We start from the raw sequence: 6,274 nt of genomic DNA on the forward strand, positions 1-6,274 counted from the left end.
ATGGTGGTGCAACATAGTGAATTTTGTAGAAGAGGACCTTTCATTTCATTTCATTTATTTCCTTTTGACCCCTCCCCGGGGTATAAGGGACAAACAAAAATAGCAATAGCAAATCAGAGCAGGCGGCAACCAATGCACAACAAAATAAATTAAACAGAATTTGTGTACATACGTACAAGTCAAAGCAAATCAAGAGAAACTATTCAGGATTTTCTTTAAAAGTTTCATCAAATTTGACAAGACCTTTACTTTTCGAGATGACATTAACTTTTGAAACTTATAAATATTTGGATTTACTCTATAGAACTGTCCGACCAGCTCTCTTCTCTCTTTGTTAAAAAAAGAACACACAAATACATGATGATATTCGTCTCCTCGATTGCCAGTCCAACAAAGAGTACATTGCCGAGGGACATTTTCATGATCATACCTGCGCTCAGAGATAGGTAACATGATTTCCACACAGAAACTTAGACAAACAAATCCTTTCGGCAGGTCTTAACATAATCAGATAAGGTTCAAAAGTGAAATCAGTTTTAAACAATTTATAACTATCACATAAAGGGTTGCTTTGTAACTTCTCATGCCATCTCTGTAGTTCCATGTCAGATAATCTACGTTCAATCATTCATTTTAAATACTTAGGATTCATCCGTCCAGCGTCATGCCATAAGTACGATAAACCACAATCATCAAGAATATTTTTAACTTTGGAAATCCAGACCTGCTCCCTGTGTAGTAGAGATGCCCCGGATCCTCGTGCACTCATCAATCATCCACCCGCCGCCCACCCGATGTAATTATCTTCTAAGATTTAGAGACCTGCGCCAAACATTAAGTTATTGTATTAACATTTAAATTATGTTCAGCTGTTTGTGCTCATTCACTTTTCATAATGGTGCATTTTCTTGACTTAAACAATTAAAAGATTACAGGCTACTTTTGATTGTGGTCACATTTCTAATGTAAAAATGACTCTGATATTGTTTGCTCTGTTGCAATAATAAAAGTCTTTGAAGTAAGTCAAGTCCTCTTGTGCGCTGCTCCAGGAGTGTGCGGTCCACTCGCAATTAATTACAATGATAATTTTTATCGGCCCACCCACCTGCAGATGTCGTGGATATATCTGCAAGATTTGCATCTCTACTATGCAGATATAAACAGCTCAGCGTGCGTTCACACCTGCCCTGTTTGGTTTGGGTCAGTCTAACTCAGGTGTGTGCAGGTGTGAACACAAAACAAGTGGACTGAGACCTGTGTCATGTGAACTGCAGTCACAATCTGACCAATCAAGAGCAGCTTTTTCACGCAAGGCATTTGATCTGGTCCTCTTTTTATACAATTATACAACTTTGGAACAACATGAGTCCCTGATTCAGACCAAAGGAGACCACTCTAGGGCTGACAGCAGCCTGAATCTGAGGTAACGAAACACAACCATTCTTATTTTTAGCTGATTAAAGAAAACAATTATATTTAAATCTGACCCACTGCAGCTTTAAGTGTTGCGACAGAACTTGAACTATAACTGGTATTTTTTTTTTTTAAACATTTGCAAATGTTTTTATTCTTAAGAAAATTTTCCTCAAAGCAGAATGTGGCTGATCTCTAACAGATGTCAGCAGATAGAAAAAAAACCTTTTGATCAAACTGAATCTGTTTTTTTTAGTTGTGTCTTTTCTTTAAATGTGAATTTGTTGCACATGTTTAGTTTGAGTATGATTCATCTTCATTGTGATGGTGAAACATAAAATAATGAGTCTGCAGCACAGACGGTGGAGGCTGGGGAGTGGGGGAGGGGACGGCCCGGGAAACTGTCAGAGTCTGATTTAATATTTCTATTATAAAAGTCTGAATCGTATCAGTGTGAGTTTTTCTCTCACTGACTGAATGTTTAACATCCCTCAGCTTGTTTCTGTGTGTCAGACATAAAGTGGCGTTGGCTCAGAGCTGCAGCAGCATGTGTTTTGGTCGTGAACTTGATATTTGTCGTTCGTTATAGTTTCACCTGGATGTTCATGTGTAAATAAAAGTGAATCTCAGTGTGGGGTCAGAAAGGTTCATCTGAGCATGTCTGTTTCAGTGTGTGGGTCCATGTTCTGCAGTGTAAAGCTGGCGTGCTACATTAATCCTTGGGCAGAGACTTCCCTCCTGCTGCGGTGTGGCTGCAGGATCATCTCGTTAAGAGTTAACGAGTTAACAAGGGTTAAGTGAGCACTTAATTTAGGAGTCATGTGAAAGGATTCTTGTGTTATGATTTCCTCGGAGGGATCAGACCCTGATCTCTGTCCCTGACCTCTCTGCTGTGCCCCGGCAGACTCATCATAAACAGTGATGGCCATCCTGTCAGACAGAGCTGAGGGTCACAGCGTACAGTGAGCGCAGGAATCTGTGCGATTACTGGAGGGTTAATCTGTCATGGGCCTGCTGGCACCAGCTGAGCCTCAAAGCCTCTGATCCTGAGGCCATTAGTGTCCATGACTGAGACACTAAGACTGTCCCAAAGTGAAATCCTGTTCTTGGAGCGGCTGTTATTTACTCCGCTGCTCAAACAGTACGTGTGTTTCCCTCCGTCTGTTTCTGTCTGTCGTGGATTGAAAGGTCAAAGTCCAGCGGAAGATTTAATCTGCTCGCTTTTAGTTTGGACTTTCAGTGAAAACTCTTTTCCATGACACGATGAGCAAGATCTCACCTGGGCCACAGTCGTAGCCTACCTGAATTTGGACAGGACACTCAGTGAGCTCATTAGAGTCACGACGACTCGAGGGACTCGCTGTTAAAGACACACTTCCTGTTGTTGTTGTGTCTCTTCGGGGCTCAGCGCTGATGTTCTAAGACACTTTCAGACAATCTCAACAGAACAATAAGACATGATGGACACAGGTTTTACAGGCTCGTTTTGTTCCCAGCAGAACGTCACATGTGACGGTGGTTAACAGTCCAACTGACCCTGAGTCTGTTCACAGCTTCACTGGGTCACAAATGTTGGAGAGTCACTGTGTCTGTGAGAATGAATGAGATCCAGCCTGTAGATTCAGTTCATCATCTGTGTTGGAGGACGCGTAAGGTGTGTCCTCCCTGCCGAGGGACAACTTCGACATTATATCCACCTTGTTCCCTCCCACATGACCCCTCGCACCAGTTATGATGGTAACATCCTGTGTGTCCAGTCGCTGAACTGGAACCAGTGTTTTTCCAAGAGCAACTGAGAAATAAAACTTGAGACACAAAACCTGTTACACCTCAGACAGGGTAACGTGATCATACCTGTGTCACTTCTGACAGCGTCTCCAAGCATCACTTGGTTTCCTCTTTAACCAAACATGTTCACTATTAGCTTGCTTTGCTACATTAACATGTTGTTGAATTCAACGGAGCTGAGCTGGCTCACAGTGAACATGTACTCCTTCTAACAGATGATTTGAAATACAGATCACATTAACTCAGTCAGATACAGAATGAGATTCAGGTATCAAAGGATGGGTATCAACCTGTTCCTCTCTGTAGGCAGGAGACGTAAAATGGTGACAGGAACGATCCTTTTCTGTTCTGGCTGCACGTTCAACACACTCAGTCCGTTTCTATGACTTTAGAGAAAACTGATTTAATAAAACCAGACCTTAAAAATCCCTGTAAACATGTTAGTGTGAGTGAAATGGTCCTGCAGTGAATTTGTCACAGTGGGACTAACACACCCAGATCATGTGACTCTTGCATGTATACAGTCAATCAGACCCAAACTGGCCGAGGCGCTCTGAGCATGCTCCACAGTTTCCGCCCCGGGCTTTGACCCGGAAGTCCAGTAGCATTAAATGTGTAAGAGAAGAAGAAGCCGGTAACAACATGGAGAAATCTACATCCAGAGCCGTGACTTTTTGGACGGACCAAATGTACAGAGCTGTAAAGTTGTCCACCATGGTAGCAGTTAGCTGCTAGCTAACCGTAGCTAACTTGTTTGTCCATTGTTTGGTCTGTGACGTAATAGGTCAACAGGAAAAAGGTCCAATACTAACAAGCTGAAAGGGGGCATATCTCCACCTATCGTAGAGGAGTCGCACATACTTGGCTCAATAAATGGATTCCCCTCCCGTGCTTGTATACTGGGACAAGGACAGTAGGCCAGTTAGATGTCCTCGTCCAGCTGGAGCTGTAGCTCCACTTCACTGTTTCCATGGAAATGGACTAAGTGATGGTGAAACCACACACGTAGCTCATGCTGCATTCACATGAATCAGGTAGACGGCAGACAGAAAAAACCTTCTGGACGATATGGACAAAACAAACAGTTGGACATGATGGCAGGATGTAAAACAAACACTCATGATGACATGTTGTGATGGTTGTGCCGAATCATTTACAAAGAATGAAATAAAATAAATCAACTAAATTTATCATGTGTTTATTATTTGAGATCATTTTTCCAGTAAAGCCCAGTGAGTGTTGAGACTGCCTGAGTTTACTCTGTGTGTGAAGAAGCTATTTCATCACAGAGAATGGAAAAAAGTTAAAGTATTTTAACTCTGAATGGCAGTAACATGCTTAGTCACTGTTACTAGTATTCACTGTCAGCCTCTCCTCAGGTTACCGTCCTGTTCTCATCCACCAACATGATATCTTTGCTGTCTACCATCTGCCTGATTCCATGTGAACGCAGCATCTGTCTGGTAGTTTGTAACATCACAGATGTTGAGCCAAACCATGATGTTTTTTTCTAACCTAACATGCTTTTGTCCTGGAATGTCAGCAAACGAGGATACCTAGCGTGTAATATGTAGGCGTGAAAGTCCACTGACAAAGCGGTGACATGTGAGGGTGAGAGCGCGTTGGTATTTATAGATGTGTGTCAGTGTTAAATGTTAAGTTCAAATCATTTCACCTCCAGAAACTCAGAGCAGCAGCAGATAACTGATGTCAGTATGATTTGACCCAGTCAGGAGCCCTGAGGGACGCCTTTACACGTATTTGCCATCGGCCACGTTTAGGCAGGCTGTTTCAGCCTCTGTCAGCCTGAGGTCAGTGTTTCCACTTACAGCCAGGACTCATCAACAGCATCAGGAGGAAGACGGAGATAAATTCATGTTTTTTTCTTCAGCTTTTTCACCTGTGACGTCTTCTTTTGTTTTAAGATTCCACACAGACGAGTCAGCTCTGATGTCAGTGATGACAACAGCAGGTTCTGTGTTTACTACAGAGAGACACGTGATGACAGAGATCCCTGTGTTTCCTGTCAGGAACCAGTTCTGGATAATCTGCTCGGGAACAAGAGTTCCCAAACAGAGAGTGCCAGATTAACGGCCAGAGGAACACGACTGTTACATAAAGGCTGGACTGTTGTTGTTGTTGTTGTTGTTTTGGACGGAGGTGTAAATACTTCTCATCATGGTTACTATTCCAAACGTAATGTTCCTGATGGGGGGGCAGTAGGTGAGCCGATAAGCTGATTGGCAGTAGTAGCTCCAGGTCAAGTTCAAGTTAAGATTCTTTGTTTATTATCTGCACAGCAATCTCACAGAAAGGAAACAATCTCAGGTTCAGGATCCCTCTGACAACGCTCCGTACAAAATCTATATCTGAGAATCTAAACATAAAGAATCTGGGATACAGAAAATGATATATTAAATAAAGTAATATAAATGAGACAGAAGCTGCAAAGTGAACACACTGAATGTTAACAAGAACAACATCTAATTATCTATATGTTCAGAGGTGTAAATATATAATTATCTGTATGTTCAGAGGTGTAAACAGGAACATAGTCGATGTGTAAATATATATATATATTTACACATCGACTCGATGTGTAAATATATATATATATTTACACATCGACTATGTTCCTGTTTACACCTCTGAACATATAGATAATTATAATTATCTATATGTTCAGAGATGTAAACAGGAACATGGTCAATGTGTAAATATATAATTATCTATATGTTCAGAGATGTAAACAGGAACATAGTCAATGTGTAAATATATAATTATCTTTATGATCAGAGGTGTAAATAGGAACATAGTCAGTGTGTAAATATATATTTTATGAGCTTTTTAATGACAAAATTCTAACTATTAGAGGCAAAATTCATGACCTCCTGTCCTCAGATAGTACCTATCTAACCTCAAACACAGCTGTAAGACCTAATATATATTTAGATTGCTTCTCTCCAATTTCTCTTCAAGAATTGACCGCAGTGATTTCTTCATCTAAATCATCAACGTGTCTCTTAGACCCCATCCCAACTAGGCTACTTAAGGAGGTCTTTCCTTTAGTTAA

The sequence above is a fragment of the Epinephelus moara genome, chromosome 1 (assembly GCF_006386435.1).
Source record: "Epinephelus moara isolate mb chromosome 1, YSFRI_EMoa_1.0, whole genome shotgun sequence".
Taxonomy (NCBI): domain Eukaryota; kingdom Metazoa; phylum Chordata; class Actinopteri; order Perciformes; family Serranidae; genus Epinephelus; species Epinephelus moara.